The 15,574-nt window shown below is 39.3% G+C and overlaps 1 non-coding gene across 1 annotated transcript; it reads right to left on the bottom strand.

Moving 5' to 3' along the window:
* Positions 1-1,682: 1,682 nt before the first annotated feature.
* Gm25169 lies at positions 1,683-1,811 on the bottom strand. The gene has a single exon (XR_003947711.1). It is a non-coding gene; the product is annotated as a small nucleolar RNA SNORA17 (small nucleolar RNA).
* Positions 1,812-15,574: the final 13,763 nt, after the last annotated feature.

Genomic DNA, 15,574 nt, shown 5'->3' with positions numbered 1-15,574 from the left:
GAGACACGCCTCTCCTAGGCCTATATAAGCAGCACCAGTTCTGGGCTCGGGGTCTTTTCGCCTCTGCAATCAAGCTCTCCCAATAAACGTGTGCAGAAGGATCCTGTTGTGGCGTCTGTTTTGCTGGCGAGTCAGGCACTCACAGGCATCCTCTCTCAAGTGTTGTATCTGGTGAGTAACATGGCTAGTTCTCCTGCTCTTATGACCCCATGCCAAGCCATCCTGTCTTGCATAGGTGGCATCAGAGAGGGAGGGAAGAAAGGCATCTCTCCCTCATCTTCAGCACTGCCCAACAGAAAAGAAGCAGGGCCAGTTCTCCTGTGCTCATGCTCTCAGTGCTAGTTCACCTGCAACCCCCATATACAGGACTAGAACTACTATGTTACACTGTTGAGGTGCATAACCCACCCTCCTGGGTGCTGCAGCAGGTGAGGAGCAGGGCCAGCTCTCCTACTTCTATGACCCCAGAGAAAGCTCTCCTGCCTTCCAAAGGTGTCAAGAGGTGAGAGTGGAGGAGAGCATCTCTGACATACCCTTGCTGCTATAAGGCAGACAAGTTGCAGGGCCAGCTCTCTCATGCTCACATCCTCAGGGCCAGCTCACCAACACCTTCACATACAGAGTCAGCTCTATTGTGTTGCCTGGATAAGGTACAGGGTCTGTCTACTCTCCCAAGTACTGTATCAGGTGAAGGACGGGGCCAGTTCTCCTTGTATCATATTGTTGAGGGACAAATGGGGAGGAGGCTATCTTGTCCTGAGAGATAAGTGGTAGGAACAACTCTGCATGCTCAATCATGTTTTCAGGGCCAGCTTTCCTGCTCTTAATATTCCCAAGGCCTGCTCTCCCATGATCCCCAAGTTAGGTGTGAGGCCAATTCTATACAGCTCTCAGACATCAACATTCCTCTGGTCACTGGCCCAGACAAGGATTTTGGTGATAACAGTCCATCTGCTGCTGAAGTGCCAGAGGCCCAGAAGTGCTCCCTGGTGGCAGCACAGGCTAGAACCCCACCCTTGTTCTACATGGCATTACCAACTACTCACAGCAGGCTGTTTGTTCCCAGTCTGCTCAAGTATCTAGTATCCAGATCTCCATCTCTTCATTATGCACACACTTTCCTTCCTTCCTTCCTTCCTTCCTTCCTTCTTTCCTTCCTTCCTTCCTTCCTTCCTTCCTTCCTTCCTTCCTTCCTTCCTTCCTTTCCTTCTCTCTCTCTTTCTCTCTCTCCCTATCTCCCTTTCATTTTTCAAATTTTTTATTCCGATTACTGCCCCCTATTTGTCCATTCCTATGTCTCCCCTTTCCTTCTCCTCTGAAAGGGTGGAGGCCCATTTGAGTATCCTCCCACCATGGCAAGTGGCGGTCTCTGAGTATCTGGAGTCATCTCAGGAGTGCTATGCCTCACTTGTGCATTATGGTCCCTGTCCAAGCCTCATGGTCCCAGTCTGGTGATTGCCTCAGGCTCACAATTCACTGGGACACCCAAGTGGCTCATTGCAAACTTCATCTGTGTTGGACTTACTCCTCATGAGGCTCATGGTTCTAGGCATGATTCTTCTTGTCTCAGGGTTGCTCCTTTTCCTGGGAGCCAATCTGGGCCTACCAGGTCACAGACTGTTGGTTGTCTCAGGTTAGCTCCCTGTCTAGGCCAAATGACACCAGATTCACTTTTCTCAGGGAATGTTATGATACTAATTATTCAGATGTTTACAGGCCAGACACCGAGCATAGAAATAGCCTTTCTCCTCTCTGGCACCTACTGACACATGTGTCACAGTAGCTACTCCTGCAATACCTCTAGGGGCAGGAAGAAGTTAGATTTTTTAAAATTATTTCTGCTATGATAGATAACTTTTTATTGGATATTTTCTTTATTTACACTTCAAACATTATCCCCTTTCTTGTTTCACCCCCTGAAGCCCCCTATTCAATCCCCCTCTGCCTGCTTCTATGAGGGTGCTCTCCCTCTCACCCATCCACTCCTGCCTCACTGCCCTAGCATTCCCCTATGCTGGGGCATCGAGCCTTCACAGGACCAAGGGCCTTTTTTCCCACTGATGCCAGACAAGGCCATCCTCTGCTACATATGAGGCTGGAGCCATGGGTCCCTCCATGTTTGCTCTTTGGTTGGTGGTTTAGTCCTTGTGAACTCTGGGGGGTCTGATTGGTTGATATCATTGTTCTTTCTATGGGGTTGCAAACCCCTTCAGCTCCTTCAGTCCTTCTCTTAACTTTTCCATTGGGGCCCCCATTCTCAGTTCAATTTTTGGCTGCAAGTCTCTGCATCTGTAATTGGTCAGACTCTGGTAAGGTGGTTTTAGTTGTTTTTCCAGAAAGATAAAGTTAAAATTAAATATAGAATGTACCCATTCCTCATAAAATAGCAAGTAATGGCTGCATAATAAGCAAATACAGAAGTGGATGCTCATAGTTATCTATTGGATGGAACACAGGGCCCCCAATTGAGGAGCTAGAGAAATTACCCAAGGAGCTGAAGGGGTCTGCAACCCTATAGGTGGAAAAACAATATGAACTAACCAGTACCCCCAGAGCTTGTGTCTCTAGCTGCATATGTAGCAAAAAAAAATGGCCTAGTCGGCCATCAATGGGAAGAGAGGCCCCTTGGTCTTGCAAACTTTATATGCCCCAGTACAGGGGAATGCCAGTGCCAAGAAGTGGGAGTGGGTGGGTAGGGAAGCAGGGTGGGGGGAGGTTATAGGGGACTTTTGGGATAGCATTTGAAATGTCAATGAAGAAAATACATAATAAAAATTGAAAATAAAATAAAATAAAGCTTCTAATCTCACAAAAAAGAAAGAAATTTAATGAGCTTTTAGAATTACAATAAAAAGAGAAATATAGGCTTGAGAAAAATTTGCAATCAAGGAAAAAAATTCCCATCCAAGGATGAAGCCAAAGGTGTGCACTATGATAAAATGAGGTCATGTGAAACCATTGCTTTAAATTTATAGTGAGCTTGCAGAATGAAACACTGATTTGAGCTTAGTATCAACATACTTATGTAACTCCACTTTTGTGTAACATTTTATCTATGAGGTAATTTTCTAAAAGTTTTTGTCTATAAAAGGTCAGAGAAAAATAAATAGCGGTAGCTTGGTTACTCATCCATCCATCCATCCATCCATCCATCCATCCATCCATCCATCCAAATGAATTTGTATGGAATTTGGGGCTCAGCCCAGTCCACTAAATATATAAAAAAATGTATATGTCTAATTATCTATATGTACATGTGTAGGTATATGTATGTATGTATATATATGCATGGTATTTGTGGAATAGATGGGACAGGAGGTCAGATCTGACCAGAATGTGTGTGCATGTGTGTATGTATTGTAGGTATAAGATATTTAAATTATTTTCCTTATTTTACTCTCTAGTTCATGGAGATTCAACAAGTCCAAAAGTCTTGCCCAGCCAGAACGAGTTTCCTAGACAATAATGAAAGGAACTTTAACAATCAGTCCTTTACCTAATTCCCTGCTGCTGCCAGCAGAAATTTACTGCCAAATGTATATGTCTGTATATATGTATACTTAAAAGTTAAGAGTTTCAGTGTTTCTCTTGCTGGGCATTCTGGCCAGTTTCAGATAATTAAGTTTTGTTTTATCAGTAGTATTGAGGTCATAAATCGCCTGTTGCTGTCAAGGAGCCCCATCTGCTATCAGCATGACCCCAATCACCAACACTGCTTCCATTCGCTGTCTTCCTCGGGAAACTCTAGAGATGCCAGGAAGGTCACCAGCAGAAAATGAGTCTTCATTAGGCTTGGTGATGTCAACATCTAAGGACAAGGGAACTATTCTTACCTTCTGCCTTTCTGTAATGATTATCTTTTTTTGATATCTGGGGAACCTACAAACAGATGTTTCCTGAATGATTCTGAAAATTGGCTTCTGAGTTTCTGGGATAGCCTGTTCTTCTGTGTGTGGTAGGGATGTTAAGTTTCTATTCATACTCTTTAGTGTTTTGAAACTGAGAGTTGTGCATGATAGATTAATGAAGGAGCATAGTCCAAGCCCTGTGCCACTGACTGGCAGCCACTGCAGTTTCCAATTTTTCCCTATTTTTATATTTATGGGAAAAGACGGTAGCTCTATGTAATGTATATTTGCCTGTTAACAATACAAAAGCAAATATGGAATGTGTGCACACAACACTCTAGCTCAGTTTATGCAACTCAAGTCATCCTGATGTTCACTCCATTGCAGCCCACTCTCTCCATTGTCACAACCTTTCCCCTAATGTCAGAGTTCCCATAGATTGTCATGAAACTGCAATATCCCACTGTGTTTCTTCTGTCATTTCTCATTTCGTTGTGAGTTATTTGCCTTTGATAATTTAATACATGTTCTACTGGTAGAGTATCTCATACCCCTACATTTCTATGTTGGATGATTCTCCTTGCTCCTCTGTCCTTCCATACATAGGCCATATACATTTTTCCCTTACTGTCCTACTAAAGCCTTAGTGTATGCAGTGTGTCAAGAAACAGATCCAACAAAATCTATACCCTTGTTCAATTCTGACATTTGATGCAGCTGGTAACCTGACATTTTAACTCTTAATTCTCAAGAACTGTCCATTTCATGAGCTCTTTCATCCAGTTTTGTGATCTGAATTGAAGCCTTGTTAACACCCACCGTTTTTTCATCTTAAAGCCTGAAAATCTTTACATGATATCATTTATTTGTCAAGTTTTTTTAATGCCCCAGTAGCTTCTAATCAGCATCAACTTAATTTTTCTGTGTTCTGTTCAGTTAGTTATACAAGTTGGATATGCTTCTCAACATGTCAGAATGACTTCTGTCATGGGTTTTGTTTGTTTGCTTATCACCTGAGGGTAAATGTATCATGCCACATACATTCAGGGTCCCTAGATCCAGGATGTAAAAGAGAAATGAATAACAGAAAATTGGTAGTTGCAGGCTATGATGAGTATCTCAAAAGCCATACTACATATGCAGGTAAGTTGGTCTCTTTTGTGTCATCTATAAATAAGAATAAAGCCCAAACTCCCTACCAGGATTTCAATTCTCACCCCTGTAGACTTTTCCTTTGCAATCTTCTTTCATATATCTAATTTTTAACCCTATTTAATAGATTTTTTCCTAGAAATAAACATACACTTCTTTAGAAAATTTACTGACAATTCCCCTTATACATACATACATATATATATTACCAGTCAAAAACACTGAGGTGGAGTGGCTTCCTCTAGAACCTAGTGATGTTAATTTCATATTTAAGTTTGAAAAAATTGTTGCTCGTTATGCAAGAACTTCCAATATTCAGTGTAGTAAGCTTAGAAATTTGGGGCATAGAAAACATGCAGTCATTGGCGAGTTATGTATGGAGAGAATAATTATCAGAGAGTGAATATTCCTTTCATGTGCCCAGTCTGAATATGAATTCAAGAGGCTTACTGAGCACATACATCACGCATATACAAATATAAACACAAGGCCTGTTGAAGTCTCAAGCTACAGAATCAAAGGACGAGGGTACCATCTGAGAAAGACCTGGCAACAACTGACAAAGGTACAGAAAAAGATCAAGAATTATTGGTTGATACAGGACAGGTGCAATTTGTCAGTCTGCTCCAGATGCATGTAGACTGGTATAACCTCATTTTCTTCATTCACAATGTGTAAGTAAATTTTACTAATATTGTTAGCCTTCTGTTTGAAGGGACACAGGAGAATTAAAGGTCTCTTTCCCTGTAGACCCAGACATAATTCTGCTGGACATGCAGTCATGTACTATGAAACAGGGACAGAATCAATTGTACTGAGCTTAATGAAGTCCTGGCTCTCTGCCTTTTATATCCTCTAATTGCACATGGCATAACATATTTACTCCAGCCAGAGGACAAAATAGTCTAAGGACAGAAGTCAGCTAAATGTATGGCCAGATAATTGTACTGAAATTATCGAGTCAGCGTTTGGATCCAAAGCTATTTCAGAATTGAGTGTTGGACCACATCACAAAGAATCCAGGCTTGTAAGCATTCTATCTATTATAATGAATGTTCTCAGTGGTATAATCCCATATGCAATAGGTTTGGCAATTCTGAGATCTAAGCATTAGTGTTTCTTCATTCAAAATAATTTCACGTTTAATGTCTGTTTCTTAAGCTACATATCTGACTTAGTCAGAGATAAATATAGGACGTTCTGTTTGTCAGTGCATTTATATATTGGGATAGAAATCTCTGTTAGTCGTCCAATTATATGTGCTCCTGATTACTGTAATACTACAGTATATATCAAGATCCATGTTGGGCCAGAATTCTAAAATACCTATACAAAGGACACTCACAAAGACATTTCCTCAAATTAAGTCATTTCTCCTAATGGTGGCACTTCTCCACTCCAGTAAGGATGCATTTTTGAGTCTGGCAAGGCATTAGAGTGGAATTTCAGAACCAAATTGTATGTACAAGTAGCCATTTCTAATAATTCAATTTTTTTTCTAAAAATTTGCTCTGTGTGTATGAGATCAGAAGACAATTGAGAGTCTGTTATCTACTGAGATATATCTGCCTTAGAGGCCAGACTCAGGTTATATAGGCATGTAGGTATACCAGCAGATACATTATCCCAATGAACCACCAGCCTGAAGTCACCATTATCTTGAGATAGAGGAAGAAAACTGTCAGAACAACAGCATTATCTGCCTGTTAATCAGTGACACAGCACTTGCTTGCTTGTATTTGGTGGAAAGGCAATGGAAGCTGCTTCTTCTTCAATATTTGGTAGAGATGGGGCAATATTTTATCTTACAGACTCTGGGTACCTAATTTCATCGCAATGTAGATTTTTCAAGATTTTTAAGAATAAATATGGGTATCTGGAGAGATGAACCTGCAATTAAGAGCCCATGCTATTTTTCTAGAGGACCAGAGACTGATTTTTTAAATTAGGTATTTAGCTCATTTACATTTCCAATGCTATAACAAAAGTCCCCTATACCCACCCTCCCCCCACTCCCCTACCCACCCAATCCCCCTTTTTGGCCCTGGCGTTCCCCTGTACTAGGGCATATAAAGATTGCAAGTCCAATGGGCCTCTCTTTCAAGTGATGGCCTATTAGGCCATTTTTTGATACATATGCAGCTAGAGACAAGAGCTCCGGGATACTGGTTAGTTCATATTGTTGTTCCACCTATAGGGTTGCAGTTCCCTTTAGTTCCTTGGGTGCTTTCTCTAGCTCCTCCATTGGGGGCCCTGTGATCCATTCAATAGCTAAGTGTGAGCATCCACTTCTGTGTTTGTTAGGCCCTGGCATAGTCTCACAAGAGACAGCTATATCTGGGTCCTTTCAGCAAATTCTTGCTAGTGTATGCAATGGTGTCAGCGTTTGGAAGCTGATCATGGGATGGATCTCTGGATATGGCAATCACTAGATGGTCCATCCTTTCGTCACACTTCCAAATTTTGTCTCTGTAACTCCTTCCATGGGTGTTTTGTTTCCTGTTCTAAGAAGAGGCAAAGTGTCCACACTTTGGTCTTCGTTCTCTTGAGTTTAATGTGTTTAGCAAATTGTATTTTATATCTTGTGAATCCTAAGTTTCTGGACTAATATCCACTTATCAGTGAGCACATACTGTATGAGTTCCTTTGTGATTGGGTTACCTCACTCAGGATAATGCCCTCCAGGTCCATCCATTTGCCTAGGAATTTCATAAATTCATTCTTTTTAATAGCTGAGTAGTACTCCATTGTGTAGATGTACCACATTTTCTGTATCCATTCCTCTGTTGAGGGGCATCTGGGTTCTTTCTAGCTTCTGGCTATTATAAATAAGGCTGCTATGAACATAGTGGAGCATGTGTCCTTCTTACCGGTTGGGACACCTTCTGGATATATGCCCAGGAGAGGTATTGCTGGATCCTCCAGTAGTACTATGTCCAATTTTCTGAGGAACCGCCAGACTGATTTCCAGAGTGGTTGTACAAGCTTGCAATCCCACCAACAATGGAGGAGTGTTCCTCTTTCACCACATCCTCGACAGCATCTGCTGTCACCTGAATTTTTCATCTTAGCCATTCTGACTGGTGTGAGGTGGAATCTCAGGGTTGTTTTAATTTGCATTTCCTTGATGATTAAGGATGTTGAACATTTTTTCAGGTGCTTCTCTGCCATTCGGTATTCCTCGGGTGAGAATTCTTTGTTCAGTTGTGAGCCCCATTTTTTAAAAATGGGGCTCAGAGACTGATTCTAAGCACACATTTTGATGGCTTACAACTTCCTATTATTTTATCTATAGGGATTTTGATGCCTTCTGCATCTGTCAGATTCTGCACACTGGTGCACATACTTATACACAGACACACAAATATATGAATAAAATTTTAAAATAAGAGAAGAGAGATGGCTTCATCTTGCTGCAGTATGACTGACACTCTTGTTTTCCAATAACAAACTCAAGTGGGGCCAACTGGTATGAGATGTTTCAGCATTTCTAAGATCTACACTACAGAGGAGTTGTGCCTGTCAGTAGTCTTGGAGATAATAATGTCTCAGCAAAATATAGTAGTTCTGTTTTTTTCATCAAATTTTGTTCTACCATAAAAATAAAATAAGGTTTTAGATTTGCAATGAATAAATAATCCTCATCTTAAATTAATTTTTGTATAATTTCCAGAGAACACAACTTATTAAAACAACATAAAAATTAACACAAGAGAAGAGGCAAATGTATCAGAACTTAATAATCAGTGTCTCAAATCCAGGAGATGGAGATTGCCATTTTTGGCTGGTTTAGAAGTCATTTGTTTCTGATTAGAACAGTGGTGGTAGATTGTAGCGAATGTATGAAGTAAGTCGTGTAAAATGTGGTATGACACAGAGTGCAATAGTGTCATTTGATTTTGATCAAAGCATTTGCTTGGCTGAAGAAAGGCAAGTCATCAATGCTTCTGTTTTTTGTTTCAAATTGACTTTCATGCTGTACCAAGCATATGTGCAAGTACTACATCATCTCAACTAGACACTAGTGACGCTTCTAAAATGCTAAATGAAGCCTTTATTGATAATGTTGATACATAGTCACTCAATATTGAAAGATAGAACCACTTGCACATACATACAAGGGAGGAAAAAAGACATCATTTTATAAAAACTGTACACACAATTTAAATTTGTACAGTTTATATGTAGTGAATTAGGACAAAAAATTATTCACAGTCTTCAAACTCTGGACTTTGGTGACATCATGCTAATGGCCATACATTTTATATATTTACTTGAGTGCAAGTTTGGTTGTACATTTTTTGTTTGTTTTTTGGTTTTGCTGTTGTTTTTGGTTTTTCTCCCAGTAGTATTGCATGATCCTACTCTTTGAGGCACACATGAACAAATAACTACTCAATACAAATAGAGAACAAAGGAAAAATCAAAGCAGCGTCATTACTAGCTTGCTGCTTGGTATGCCAGTGAGATTTATTGGGTTATTTTAGGACTATGAGTGAGAGGTTCCTGACAAGGACAGACACAATTCCTGGACAGCTATTTCACAAGAAGTCGTGTGACCATGATGACATCTCATAAGAGCTATAAATCTAGAGTGCACTGTGCAACACGCAGTCAGTTCTACATGTTAGAGAGTGGTGTTCTAAGTTGTTTAGTTGGTTCTGCTTCCTCTGGGCAGTTCTGTAGGTCTTTGTCCAGACAGCTCATCTATTCTCCATTTCATTCAGGTAGCTTGGCTGGTCATAGACAAGTCAAGGCAATTTGACTTGTCAGGTCATAGTGTTTCTCTCAGCAGTGCTAATATCAGGCAGGAGAGAGAGGAACTGGGTGAATTTGCTCAGTTTCACGGACATCCTGAAGGTTTGGAGTTCTTGGGTTTTAAAGAGCTATTGGCTGCTTTTTAAAGAGTTTCTCTGCAGGATGGACTATTGGACTGGCCTTTATGGTATCCTGCACTTGGTGAGTTACCCTGCTAAATGAAATGATTCATTTCAGAGGAAACTGCTACCCAGCATATGGACACTTAAAATAGAAAGATTTGCCACATACAAAGACACAGTTTGACCCATGCTAGCATTTAGTATAGTTTTAAAGTTAACCCAATGATTAGCTGAATTACAACCACTATTGAATGATTCCATAAACAGAACAGTGACAAAATTAGACAAACTCAATATGAAGATAACATATTCACTAGTGGAAAGGTGATTATTGAGGAATTCTTAGGATATCTGAGAAGGAAACATATCTCCCGATTCAGAGTTTGAAGCATGCCATTGGGAAGCATCACACAAGTTAAGTGAGGAACATTCTACTGTTCAATTGTCTTCAGCAAGCTTACTGTATATAAAAGAGTACATAAAATGATCCATTTAAAAAGATAAAGTTTAAAATAAAGTGATGGGATATCACAACAAAATACAATAAGAGATGGGATACATGCTATGAAAGGCATAACTGAACCAATGAGCAACAACGTTGGTATTTGTAATACATTGGATATGTAGTTGTCTGTTAATGGTATATTTCCCAAATGGCAATCATACTGTGGTGATGAAAGAAAATGTCCTGGTGTTTAAGGTATATACACTGAAGGGCTAAGGGAGAGAGGAATCAGAGGAATTGCTTGCTCTCAGCGGATGTATTTGTGGTGCACATTCACACAAAGCAATGTAGAAATCTGTCAACACACCTTTGAAAGGATATGAAGGGGTTACATGTACCATTCCTGTGATTTCTCTCTAAGCTTATAAGTTACATTAAAATAGAATGTTAAATCTACTACCCTTGAGAAGAATGGTGTAATATTATTCTAGGTTAACACTTCAATGGCTTTGTTTTGAGAGCAACTAGAGCACCAAGATTTCATAAGTGAAGCTCATTATCTCTGCCTTCATTATAGCCTTGGGAGGTGTAAATGTTAGGGCTAGGTCTTAACAACTTTTTTAGAATGTATTATTTCTCTCTCTCTCTCTCTCTCTCTCTCTCTCTCTCTCTCTCTCTCTCTGTGTGTGTGTGTGTGTGTGTGTGTGTGCATGTGTATGTGTATGTGTATGTGTATGTGTGTTTGTGTTTGTGTTTGTGTTTGTGTGTGTACACACGCACAGTGCTCTTTGTACATGTATATGGAAGGCAGAGGAAGATACCTGGTATGTCATGATCTATTACTCTGTCAGCTTTATTCTTATGAGATTGCTTCTTACAGTTTTATCAATGCTGGCTTTCCAGCATGCTCCTATTATCTACCTGTCTCCATTCCCTTGAGCTGGAATTACAGACACAGAAGTCTTTTATATGGTCATTCTGGTCTGAACTAAGGCCTCATGTTTATAGAACCAGGGCTATTACCCAAGGATGCATCTCTGCATCCCCAGTTGTAGAGCTCTTGATGAACAAAATCTGAGGTACTCTGTATTTTCCTTTAAAATGAAATGTGTATGCTCAAATCATACTCATGTAGCTGGCTTGACCATTCTGAAAACTTAAATGAAACATTCTTTGGGTTCATGGCTCTTTATACTGAAAATGTTACAAACTTTTGTGAGATACATGAAATCTATTCTGTCACACTCATTGATTTAAGAAGATGTTGTTTGATGAAATTGACAAGAAGTGACATTGTGAATGGTACCGTGCAGTTTGGAGGAAACGAACATGAGGAAGATTGAAAACAGAAAATACCATTGGCATGAGACATGTGCCTCAGCTGTATAAGGTCCCAAACAGGAGTTCAGAATGCATTTAGATGGATAATCCCTTTTTTTTAATTTATTTTTTTAATTAGGTATTTTCTTCATTTACATTTCAAATGCTATCCCAAAAGTCCCTCAGATCCTCCCCCCACACTCCCCTACCCACACACTCCCACTTCTTGGGATGGTGTTCCCCCATACTGAGGCATATAAAGTTTGCAAGACCAAGGGGCCTCTCTTTCCAATGATGGCCAACTAGGCTATCCTCTGCTACATATGCAGCTAGAGACACGAGCTCCGGGGTACTGGTTAGTTCATATTGTCGTTCCACCTATAGGGTTGCAGACCCCTTTAGCTCCTTGGGTACTTTTAGTGGCTAGCATACAGACTCTCTTCTTCTTTTTTCTCTTCTCCTTTCCTACGTAATCTCCAGGCTTCAATATTGATAGAAAGCTAAAACCCATCTTCACTCCACTCTCTGTGTGTTACCAGCTGCGGTTTTACTTTTGATGCTGCCCCATGGGGGAAAAAGTTGTTTTTTCTTTGCTATAGGTGTTAATTGGTATCTTTGTATCTTGCTAATTACATTCTAGCAACACCTTTCCCTCTTCCTCATTTGCATTTAACAAGCGTCTTGTTGTATTAATTTATTAGATAATAAGATAAAACAAAAAAGTTCAGATCTGTTAGGCGTGGCATGGAACATGTACTTTAGATGTGCAAACACACATGTAGACTTCCATGTGACAAAGTAAAGGTCACTCTAGTCAGTCCATATTGACAACTTAGATACTGTGATAACTTACCTCTACGCAAGAAAGACAAGGTTGGTTATAAAGCTGAGCAATAATAGCAGTTGTTTGGAAAAAGCATATCAGGACACCATATGGGCCAACTCGATGTGCATATCAGTAACCTCTGCAATATTTAAACAACAAATAAATTATGAGTTCAGAAACACACAAATTAGACTCTAATTATCATTTTTATTTGCATGTTCATTTTCTTCTTCAAGTTTTTTTGAAGCCTTTGGCCAGGATCTATGTTCTGCATAATTCCGTAAGATGCTAAAATTCATTTGACAAGAGGAATGGCAACATCGTCACTATCCAGGAAGACATGTGATTGTTTGATAGAATAAAGCCCTCCGCTCCTCAGCAGGTGAGAAGCTCTGGAAATTATTTTGAGTGAAAACTTCCAGATGTTACTGAATGCACCCTTCTGCTCCAATCCAAGCAAGTACCAGTTACCAGTTTTCTAGATTGTTGTCTGATACTGTTACAGGAGCCAGCCACTCTCTCATCATTACACATGTCACTGTGATTCATCAGTGGGTTCCATTAATCCAGCATATTCTATCCAGCATATTCTATCCAGCTTTTTGAACTTTAAGCATCCACAGACTAAACTGCACATTGTTTGAAATAAGTATCAAATCCTAACTTGAAGTAAATGTTCCCACAATTCAAACTCCCAAGCCATAAGTATATTTGCTAAATCAGCACAAACTACCAATCAGTGCTAAAAACTGTATGCTGCAAATAAGAAAAATAAAATAAAGCGGAAAGTCCTAACAGTGCAAATTGCTTTGATAAATATGATGGCAAAAAATGACTTCATTTTCTACTCTAGTTTTTGCGATTTTCAGCTTCTCAACTGGGATTTACACATTTTAATAACACTTTATAAAGTGCAATAACCACTATCCCGAGAGAAAGTGCTATCAATGCTCTCGACAGAAAGACTATGGCTATCTCCCGGCTGTCCACAGTACATCAATACTTTAGGATAGAAACATGCAGCAGTCCTGAGCTCAAAGTTATATCATTTGATCTTTTTTGAGATGCACTGAAGCAAAGCTCTTTCCATTGTCCTTTGTAGCTCATGAATCAGAAAGGAATGTTTTTCTTCCATGCATCTGAGAAGAGTCTGAGGCAGGTAATCGACATAGCAATTTAAAACTCGCACAGCGCATGGATTTGCTTTCCCCTGAATGCTAATTTTAATCCCTTATGATGGTTAAAAGCAAGTGAAAAGGTGAAGACAATATCCAGAGAGGCAATTGAAGAGACAGAGACAGTAGAGCTTCGAGAAGATTGTTTGCAGAAAATCGTTTTCCCATGTGTGGACTTGGCCTTTGAAGCAAAGAATTATAACAGGAAATTAGTGATATGCTGGCACAGCCTCATAAAGAAGTACAAAATTGTGTCAGCACACCAAAATATTTCACTAGGCTGCCATTCCCCTAGGAGGCTCACAGGTGGTATAATAAATAGGATCAGCTATCCTTTTACATGTCTAAGTTATATGGTTATTTCGGCACAGCTGACCATTAGTTATTGGTAAGCTGGGGCATAAATACAGACACTAGTTGAATATTTATGTACAGTTCCAGAATCTACCTTCATTAATTTGTCTACATATGGGAAATAGAGCCATTGTGGAGGATGGAAAATATTACTTTGGGAGCCTTTAATGTAATGTATTATATATGAATGCGCTTCTGGTGCGGGGGGTCCTGGAACTCTTGCTAGGTGCTGGCTCCCTGCTGACCCTTTATCATTTTCTCCTTTCCCACAACTGAATGTAAAACTGAAAAGCTACCTTTAGCAGCTAGCAAATGGTGACACTGCCAGACTCCTCTTAAGAAATTTGCTAAGCTTTTTTCCAGATGTAAGATATTTTTATAACCATAGTTGTAAGAGAATCTATCCTCGGAGCCCTGCTCAACATGATCTTGATATCTGCAGTCTGTATGGAAGAATTATATTGAAATTTCTTATTTTTACATTGCACAATAATGCTAAGCAGTTATGGATTTATTTTCCTATAGCTCTTCTTATTGTTCTTTGTAAAGAAGGAAATATTCAAAAAGCGATCACTCATAAAGTGTGATGCTGAACAGAATGTTTGCATTCAAGATTTTCTAAATTCTAGACATAAAATATCTTCATGTAAAGGATCTCTATGGCAAATATTTGACCATATAAGAAAGACTACCTCCCCAAACTTAATATTTAATTATAAACTGTCTCTTGAGCATATGTTGAAGGACTTTGGAAGTGTTTCCTCAAGTTAGGTAAATATTATTATTATTATTATTATTATTATTATTATTATTATACATTATATATCTTTTTGGACATCCCTAACAAAATTAGATTATTTAATGAGTTAGGCTTTACTCCCTTTGGTTTAACCAGAAAGCAAATTAAACTTTTATAAATAATTTATATTTAAGAATTAAGAACTGAGTGTCTTGATGTATAGCTGAGTGTAGAGTGATGTATTGGTTTGGCATTCAAGGCACTGAGGTTTTACTGAATAGGGAGGGGAGGGAGAATGGAAGAGGAGAAAAAAGAAGAAAAATAGGAAGTGCAATTGTTTGCCTATCTATATTTTCAAAGCATAAACATTTAAAGTAATAAAATAAGACACCTGTCCAAGATGTCTGCAATGGTCAGTTTCTATTAGTGTGTCAACACAATATACCAAAATTCTATAAATTTAGGTTAAAGTTCATTTTCCTTAAGTCTACTTTGACCTTGTGGATAGGTCACAAGCCATATATTTTCTTAGCTCTTATTAATTACTATAATAAATTTACTTATTTGTGTGTGTCTCTGTCTGTGTTTCTGTGTGTCTCTTTCTCTGTGTATGTTTATACGATTCCACAGAGGCCAGAAGAGCTCAAATTGTAGGCAGTTCTGAGCTTCCTCAATGTGGATGTTGAGACTAGAACTCATCTATTGGGAAAGTAGAAAATCTCTTTAAAGAACATGTGTTTAATTGAATAGAATTACACCATCCCCCCATCTTTCCTTCCTCTGGCCCCTTCCAGTTGTCCTTCTTTAGACCTCCCTGATGGCTCCACTTTCATGT

This window comes from Mus musculus, chromosome 8 (assembly GCF_000001635.26).
Source record: "Mus musculus strain C57BL/6J chromosome 8, GRCm38.p6 C57BL/6J".
NCBI classification, from domain to species: Eukaryota; Metazoa; Chordata; class Mammalia; order Rodentia; family Muridae; genus Mus; species Mus musculus.
This window is presented reverse-complemented; position numbering and strand designations above follow the sequence as displayed.